The sequence below is a fragment of the Cervus canadensis genome, chromosome 32 (assembly GCF_019320065.1).
Source record: "Cervus canadensis isolate Bull #8, Minnesota chromosome 32, ASM1932006v1, whole genome shotgun sequence".
NCBI lineage: Eukaryota > Metazoa > Chordata > Mammalia > Artiodactyla > Cervidae > Cervus > Cervus canadensis.
The window spans coordinates 26843781-26853779 of NC_057417.1; positions in this window are offsets into that span (position 1 = coordinate 26843781).

Genomic DNA, 9999 nt, shown 5'->3' on the forward strand with positions numbered 1-9999 from the left:
TTGGAAGATTCCCCTGGAGGAGGTGTCAGGCAGAGTGTATGCTCCTCGGTTCTTTGTCTCGTCACAACAAAGATTTGGAGTGACGGACATTAAAGCCCCCTCGGCGGGTCACAGCTCTCAGGTCTTGGACAGACCATGTTATAGCTCTCAGGTCTCGAATGGACCATGTTATAGCTCTTAGAGAAATCAGTGTTACAGCTCTATTTTATTTAGAAGATAGCAGGAAAATCCATCTTCGAGGTGTGAGGACACGTCGATCCAAAGACTCAAAGAGAAGAGCACCCCATCTTGCAGGGGGGTGGAAAGAGAGAGAGAGAGAGAGAAAGAGAGAGAGAGACCTTCCTTTGACCTTCCTCTGATCTATTTCTATGTTCTATTTTCGCGGGCTTTTCCCTTCCTTGTCTTTTAGCCACTGCCATTTTGGACTCCTTTTCCCTATTCTAACTACCTAACAAGGGGAAAGGCTACCCACTCCAGTATTCTGGCCTGGAGAATTCCATGGACTGTATAGTCCATAGAGTTGCAAAGAGTTGGACATGACTGAGTGACTTTCACTTTCATGGCAACTTAGGTGATAGTCAAGAGCCTGGGTGACCTCTTTTGTCCTTTAAGGCCTCAGCGTTCCTTCTCTCTCCCCTCCCCACTCCTCTATTCTGTCTTCATCCCTTTCCTGACCCCAGACTCTCCCTGGAAAGTTCTTCCTCCAGGGGCTCCAGCTCCCCTGGATGCTTCGATAACAGCCTCATACATCTCAGGGTTCCCCAGACTGGTCCCACTTTCCAAAGCCTGCAGGCCTTTGCCCATAATGACGAACTTATGGTTGCCAGCAGGGGTGGGCAGGGGGAGAAATGGATGGGGGAAGGGACAGTTAGGGAGTGTGGGATGAACATGTACACACTGTTGTGTTTAAAGTGGCGCTAGTGGTAAAGAACCCACCTGCCGGTGCAGGAGACATAAGAAGCATGGGTTTGCTCCCTGGGTCAGGAAATCCCCTGGAGGAGGGCATAGCAACCCACTCCAGTATTCTTGCCTGGAGATCCCATGGAAGAGGAGCCAGGTGGGCTATAGTCCATGGGGTTGCAAAGAGTCGGACAGGACTGAAGCGACTTAGCACGCACTTAGCATGAAACCAACAAGAACCTACTGTACAGTCTGGGGAAGTCTATTCAATGTTATGTGGCAGCCTGGATGGGAGGGCAGTTTGGGAGAGAACAGATACATGTATATGTGTGGCTGAGTCCCTTCATTGTTCACCTGAAGCTATCACAACATCATTAATCGGTTATACCCCAAAACAAAATAAAAAGTTTGTTTTTTTAAAAAAGTCAGTCTCAAATGTCAACTCCCCAGAAAGCCCAACTTCTCTACTCCCCAAATATTCTAACATACATCTGTATTCTAATACGTATATACACAGGCGTGTGTACATATACACATGGATAACATTTATTTTTAAGAGTAAGCTTTATAGCATAAGATTGAGAATCCACCCAGGGGGTGTAAGGTAAAAAAGTTTGTTTCCCCCACGCCCTGGGCTCCAGGCCACCCAATTCCTCTTCCCAAAGACAACTGCTTCCCTGGTGGCTCAGATAGTAAAGAATTTGCCTGCAATGCGGGAGACCTGGGTTCGTTCCTGGGTTGGGAAGATCCCCTGGAGGAGGGCATGGCTACGCATTCCAGTATTCTTGCCCGGAGAATCCCCGTTGACAGAGGAGCCTGGCGGGCTACAGTCCATGGGGTCCCAAAGAGTCCCACTGAGGGTTTGCACTCTGCTTAGTAGCACAGCTCAGAGACAACTGCTGTGCCTCAAGGCTGTGAACACCCTTCTTCAAGGGCCATGTGGATTTCACAGCAGCTGCCTGGAAAACAGCAGGATAATCTTATTCTCTGTAGACTGTCTGAGAACTAAGGAAGGGCTTGATGCTTGGACAAGCCACCGCTACCCGAGGACAGGGCTAGTAAGAGGGAATATACAGCTGTAATGAGGGGTCTGGACCGAAGCTCAAACTCATGGACCCCTGCCACAAGAATGAAAGACAGTGCAACCGGGGAATGTACCCACCAGCTTCCCCAGGGCCCCAGCGTGGGAGCAGGATTTGTTCTTGATCCATAAACCACTCTATTAGGCAGAACAAGGAGCTTCCCAGGTGGTGCTAGTGGTAAAGAATCCGCCTGCAATGCAGGAGATGCAAGAGACACAGGTTCAATCCCTGGGTCAGGAAGAACCCCTGGAGGAGGTAATGACAACCCACTCCAGTACTCTTATCTGGAGAATTCCATGGACAGAGGAGCCTGATGGGCTACAGTCCAAGGGGTTGCAAAGAAGCAGACAGGACTGTGAGCACACACACACACATGGGTGTAACAAAACCTTGGAAGACACCTGGAAGCCCATCAGTGGTAGAATAGATGAATAAGTAGTCATGTCATTCAGCGGAGTAGCTCACCAAAGTGAGAATGAATCAGCTCCAACTACACACAGTGTGGATGAATGAAAGAAGCCAGACACAGGGACTCCTCTGGTGGTCCAGTGGTTAAGACTCGGCATGTCCACTGCAGGGGGCGCGGGTTCCATCTCTGGTGGGGGAACTAAGATCCCACATGTCTCATGGTGCAGCCAAAAAAAAAAAAAAAGAACCACCAGACATAAAAAAGAACATACTATTTATATAATAAACATCCAAAAAATAGGCAAAACTCAACTCCAGTGTTAGAAGTCAGGAGACCAGTTACTTTTGGGATAGCACACGCTGGTATTGGGAGGCTAGAACCTACCACTTCATCTGGATGCTGGTCAATTGGGTGTGTGAAAATTCATTGAGCTTTTCATATATATATATATATACACACACACACACACTTTTATATGTGTATATTATATTACACTTTAAAAAAAGAAGTTACAAAAAAGAAATGAGAAACCTTTCCATTTACTGTAATCAGGGATCTCTAAGGCTGAGATGGAAAGAAAGAAAGAGTACACGCCCATTAAAAACAAATTGTTTTCTGGGAAGAGCATGGAACTCTTATCTGCTGGAAATCCACAGTATAATCACGTGTGCCTCCTGAACTTCTGCCACGTGAATGTATTTCTTATTGGAGAAAATGAATGTTTCAGATTGGCCTTTAAGAAACATTACGGGGCCCCTGCCAGGCACTGGCTGGACCATGCTTCCTGCTCCTCACCTGAGCCTGAGAGGACCAGCACCTGCCTGCAGGTACCCACAGCGTGAGCGATGGTGGCAGTGAGGCCTGGCATGAACCCCCCCACTCCTGTGATGGAGAATTTCAGAAGCTTCTGGGTCTCAGGTTCCCCAGCTCTGTGGCTTTCACAGGTGTGCTTTGGTGCCTTAGGAGCCTGGAGAAGGGCCCCCGCGGCCATGACCCCAGCTGTAAGCACTGTGAATCTATTCTGTGTACTTGGTTCTAAGAAGCTATTGTTTGAAAAATAACTTCGTTGCTAAAAAGAGTCCAAAAGCCCCTTTTCTAATGAAACGCTTGCCCAGAAGTTCTCAGTAGCCTGTTGGCTACGTGGCTCTTTTTATGGGACTGTCTTCCAAGTTGCAAGGATCTCAGCGTCCACCGTGCATCAACAATATTTGCAATCACCATGACAACCAAAAGCACCCCTTAAATTATCCAGTGGGTGAGAGGGGGCTGTGGCGCTCTAACCAAAGCAAGAGACTCTTCACCAGTGTATTTGATGGTCCACAAACTTTCTAGGATACCCCCCCAGTGACGATGAGCTCACCACCTCCCCAGGCAGCCCGCGCTGCACTCAGCAGCTGTCTCCACATACAGCTTCCTTTCCCCCAGTAATGTCCACCAGTTAGTTCCAGGTATCAATCAAAACATGGAGAGTAAATCAAACTCCTTTCCCCTATTTACATCACACCACCCATGAGATGGGGGCTTCCCTGGTGGCTCAGCGGTAAGGCTAAGCGGTGGCTCTGCCTGCGATGCAAGAGCCTTAAGAGATCTGGGTTCGATCCCTGAGTCGGTAAGATCCCCTGGAGCAGGGCATGGCAACCCACTCCAGTATTCTTGCCTGGAGAATCCCATGGACAGAGGAGCCTGGTGGGCTACCCTCCCTGGGGTCGCAAAGAGTCAGACACAACTGAACCGACTGAGCGCAGCACAGCACCCGTGAGATGTTTTTTTTTTTTCTTTAAGTTTTCAGTTTATTTGTTTATTTACTTGACTGTGCTGGGTCTTGTTGTGGCACGCAGAACTTCTAGTTGTTGTTTTTTAGTCATTAAGTCATGACTGACTCTTTGCAATCCCATGGACTGCAGCATGCCAGGCTTCCCGTCCTTCGCTATCTCCCGGCGTTTGCTCAGACTCATGTCTGTTGTGTTGGTGATGCCATCGAACCATCGCATCCTCTGTCCTCCCCTTCTCCTCCTGCCCTCAGTCTTTCCCAGCATCATGAAGGATCTCTAGTTGCAGAATGTAAACTCTTAGATGCAGCATGTGGGATCTAGTTCCCTGACCAGGGATTGAACCCAGGCCCCCTACATTGGAGGTGCAGTCTTAACCACTGGACCACTAGGGAACTCCAGCCATGAGATGTTTCTGTCAAAACGACCACCTGAGCCCTGTCAAGTCTCTATATTTAACTTGTCTTCCCATTTACAGAAAATAAAGGGGATGGAGGAATGAGGTAAGTGCCACCTCAAGGAAAATGACAGATGAAGAAGATGGAACTTTGTACAAGACGATTGGCCTGGGACAAAAAAAAAAAAACAAAAAAAAACCAGGGATGAAAGGATTGGTGGGGACACAGGAAGAAAGAGAACGACAGACAAAGGTGCCCTGAGCCTTGACTGCGTCCTGCTGATGTGACCAGCAAAAGAATAACAACTCAGCTATAAAATGCTTAGCTGAGAAAACTGGGGAAACTGGCTTTGGACTAGATAGTAGTCATACTGGAAATTATTGTTCATTTTCTTTCCTTTTTAAAAATATTTATTTGTCTGTTCTGGGTCTTAGTTGCCACATGAGGGATCTAATTCCCTGACCAGGGATTGAACCTGGGCCCCCTGCGTTTGGGAGGGCAGAGTCTTAGCCAGTGGACCACCAAAGAAGTCCCTATTGCTAATTTTCTTCAGTCTGATCATGGTTTTGTGGTTTTGAAGATAATGTATTTTTAGGAGGCGTCTGCCTGCCGAAGTATTTGCTATGTTCAGGAAGTGAAATGTCATGATGTTTGCAAAGTGATTTCAAATAGTTCAGCAAAACCAACCAAACGACTAACCTTGTACACACACTGGCAGATGTTAACAATTGCTGGATGTAGGTGGTGGGCGTAAGGGACTCATTAACTTATTATTTCAAGTTTTCTTAATGTTTGAAATTCCTCATAATGAAAAGTTTGCAGAAACACCTTTCCTTAAAGACAGCCCATCGTGGGGACTTCCATCGTGGTCCAGTGGCTTAGATTCCAATGCTCCCAATGCAGGGGGCCCAGGTTCGATCCCTGGTCAGAAAACTAGATCCCACATGTGAAATTATGAGTTCCCTTGCTGCCACTAAGACCCGATGCAGCCAAATAGATAAAATATTTTAAGCAGAACTCTATAATGATGTCTCAAAAAAAAAAACAGCAGTTGAAATTATGTTTTATATTCCGTGTGCCCATTTTTGTCTATGTGGTTCTGTACAGTCAGCTTATGTAAACTAAGCAGACAAAAAGCTCAACTCTATGGACATTCTGTCTGGGAATTGTGAGGCCAGCAAGCTGTGTTTCTCCACGGAAGAAGGTGAGGCTGGAGGGTGGCCTGGGTCTGGAAGGGCCTCAAATGTCAGGTTAAAGAGGCTGGTTTCCTCTGCAGGGACTTGAACCAACTGCCGAACAGGTCAACTCTGGGCTGTAATTAGGAGCAGAGAGGGTGGTGATGGACAGGGGAAGAGCTTTAACCTCAAGCGCCCTGAAGGACAAGGCTTGTCTTTGGGGGTCTGTGAACATCAGGGTATGGCTGCCACTTGGGGACACCTGATAGTTCTTCCAAGGGAAGAACATGCATGTGGGCCCAATAAATTACTCAAGAGCAGCCAGAGTTCTTTCCTTGTATGTGAAATCTAGTGTATGGTGTTAGCTCATTTAAAAGCAAAAGCAGGGACTTCCCTGGTGGTCCCATGGCTAAGACTCCGAGCTCCCAAAGCAGGGGTTCCAGATCCTATGCCTGGTCAGGGAACTAGATCCTGCGTGCTGCAACTAAAGGGTTCACATGCCACAACTAAGACATGGCACAGCCAGATAAATATTTTTAAAGTTAAGAAAAAATAAAAAGCAAACCATCATTGGAGGCAGACAAAGCGAGTCTGAGGCCCTGAGCAGGGGCCCACCACAGACTATAGGTTGCAGGTGAGTTAGGAGGTATGATGACCCAGAGGGCCATGCTGGTGGCTGACCTCAGATGATGGTGCAGAGGGAAGGTGGGAGGCAGAGGTCTGATTGCAGAGATGCCCAGAAGTAGATTCTGTCCTGGAGACTTTCAGAAAGAGGAGGGTGGAGTCCAGGGTGACTCCCAGGTGTTTGTGTGGGTTGGATGGGTAAGGATGACACTTTGGAGTTGGGCATCCCAGAAAGAGGGCAGGATGCTTGGGGGAAACGGACGTCTGTGTCTGGGCACTTGGGCTTTGAGGAGTCTTTGGGTGTTCCTGCAACCAGCTGGGGACCTGGAGAGAGGAGTTGGAGGCCCTAGGGTGGGCAGCCCTGGTGCAGGTGGAGTTCTCTGTGCAGAGTCAGGAAAGGGTTGAGGACAGGATGAGTGGGGAAGGGATGGAGAAGGAAAGCTGAGGCTTTAAGGGACTAAAGGGGGCCCTACAGGGTCCTAAGGGTCACCTAAGGTGTCCTTTGTTGTTGTTGTTCAGTCGCTAAGTCATATCCGACCCTTTGCAACCCCATGGAGTGCAGCACACCAGGCTTCCTGGTCCTTCACCATCTCCCGGAGCTTGTTGAAACTCGTGTCCATTGAATCAGTGATGCCATCCGACTATCTCATCCTCTGTCGTCTCCTTCTTCTCCTGCCAATCCTTCTCCACTCTGTGTCACACCCAGAACGGACAAATAGGTGGGGCCTGATGCGGACCTCTGAGACACCCCTAGGGCCTGTCCTCCAGGCTGACTGGCCCACTCATCAGGCACACGTGGGCGTAAATCCACAGAATGGAATCCAGGCCAACCTGCATACTTCCCTCATGACCTCCATCGAATCGAGGTCCTCAGAGATCAGGACAGAGGCTGGAATGCAGGTTGTCCACCCCGAGGGTAGTCTGACCTGGGCCTGCCAAGCCCGTGGTGGTGGTGGTAAGCTCCTCCTTCCTGTTTTAGGGGAAGGGAAAATGATCTTTATTGAGCAGTTACTCTCTGGTTTAATCACATATCAGACCTGCACAGTGGGTATTATTACAGGCGTTAGCCAGTCATCTTTCATGCATTCACGTATTCATTGTACATTTACTCAGCATCTTCTTTGGGTGCATTAGGAACAGAGGTCTAAGACACCGGGAACTGGATCAGAACACTGGGGAAGTGAGTTGTGTTGTTTCCCAAATTGTGCGTGGACGCTCAGTCACTTCAATCGTGTCCGACTCTTTGCGATTCTAAGGACGGTAGCCCACCAGGCTCCTCTGTCCATGGGATTTTCCAGGCAAGAATCCTGGAGTGGGTTGCCATGCCCTCCGCCAGGAGATCTTCTCGACCCAGGGATCGAACCCACATCTTTTATGTCTCCTGCACTGGCAGGCGGGTTCTTTACCACTAGCGCCACTTCTCAAGTTACAGAGGAAGAACCCCCACTGTCACCCCATTTCTGGCTCCAGATGCACCCAGATTTTGGCAGACTCTCTAGGAGGCAATGTCAGAATTTTGGCAGGGGAAGAAGGACTAGGAAACATGTTCTGAGAAACCTTCCCATGTGCTTCTGATTTGGCAGCTAGGAAAACCAGAAAACTCAACAAGTAAAACTCTGAAATGTTTAAAGTTATTTTAGATGCATAGCTGAGCTCCCAGGGAAGAAAAAGAAAACCCAGGAGTCCAGAAACAGGGGACTAAACACCACACATGACCGACAATGAGTTGATAATGTTTCTTCCCTTAGATGTTATCGAGGGTCTGTAACCAGCTGTGACAGGAGGTGAGATTTACAAGAAAAAAAAAATACAGACTAATTTAGGATGCATTATGTATACATAAAGTTTTGAGCTAAGCATGGCAGTTGGACTCACCTACAATGAAAATTGTACCCATTATTGTACCCATTGTACCTATTATTAAGAAATGTCATATACATATAAGAAATATATGTATACTATGGCTGATTCATGTTGAGTTTTGACAGAAAACAACAAAATTCTGTAAAGCAATTATCCTTCAATTAAAAAATAAATAAATTAAAAAAAAAGAAGTGTTGAGGGCTTCTCTCATGGTGCAGTGGTTAAGAATCTGCCTTGCAATGCAAGGGACATTGATTTGACCCCCAGTCTGGGAAGATCCCAGATGCTGCAGAGCAACTAAGTCTGTGCACCACAACTACTGACCCAGAATTCTAGAGCCTGTGAGCTGCAACTACTGAGCCCACGCACCTAGAGCCTGTGCTTCGCAGCAAGAGTAGCCACCACAAAGAGAAGCTGAGCATCATGACCAAGGGTAGCCCCCACTCACCACAACTAAGGAAAGCCTGTGTGCAGCAATGAAAACCCACCACAGCCAAAAAAAAAAAAAAATTTAAAGAAATATCAAAGCCCTTAAATTTTTACATGTGAGAATTGAAGTTACAATTACTACAATTATAGCCCCTAGATCCGGAGAATATACAACAATAGCATGAAAGAGAACATAAAATTCAGTATGCTGAAGACTCTTAAAGACAAAATAATAAACCCAAACTTTAAGACAACAAGCACTCCATCTGACAAAGAACCAAATAAAGTTTCTAAAAAACTGAAAATGTAGTCACTGAAAGAGCACGATCAAGCCCTCAAGGGGTGGATTTAACAGCATATGGAACACAGTAGGAGTGGGTTCCCAGGAGGTGCTAGTAATAAGGAACCCCCCTGCCAACGCAGGAGACGTAAGGGATGCAGGTTCAATCCCTGGGTTGGGAAGATCCCCTGGAGGAGAGCACAGCAACCCTCTCCAGTATTCTTGCCTGGAAAATTCCATGGACAGAGGAGCCTGGTGGGCTACAGTCCACGAGGTGGCAAAGAGTCAGATATGACTGAGTGCACGCACGCACGCACGCACGCACGCACACACACACACACACATCCCGTCCACCCTCCCCACAGCTAATCTACTTTCTGTCTATATGAATTTGCCTATTCTGGACATTTCATGTACACAGAATCAACATGTGACCTTGTATGTTTGGCTTCTTTCTCTCAGCATAATGTTTTCTGGGTTCATCCCCATTGTAGCATGTATCACTATTTCATTCCTTTTCATGGCTGAATAATATTCCATTGTATGGATATACTACTTTTTGTTTGTCCATTAGCAGGCAACGGACATTTGGTTGTTCCCACTTTTTGACTATGACAAATAATGTTGCTATGCGCCTTCATGTACAAGTTTTTCTGTGTACGTTTCCACTTCTTCCATTTGTAAACCTGAGAGTAGAATTGCTAGGTCATAACTGTTTAAAAATTTAAAAAAAAAATTATTTTTGGCCGTTCTGGGTCTTTGTTCCTGCGCACAGGGCTTTCTCTAGTTGCGGTGAGGAGGGGCTGCTTTTCCTGATGGTGAGGGGGCTTCTCATTGTGGTGGCCTGTCTTGTTGCTGAGCACAGAATCTAGGGCAGGCCAGCTTCAGGAGCTGCAGCCCTCAGGCTCAATAGTTGTGACTCGTGGGCTCTGGAGTGTCAGCTCAGTAGTTGTGGCACACAGGCTTAGTTGCCCTCTGGCATGTGGGATCTTCCTGGACCAGGGGTTGAACCCATGTCCCCTGAATTAGCAGGCAATTTCTAACCACGGGACCACCAGGGAAGCCCCGTT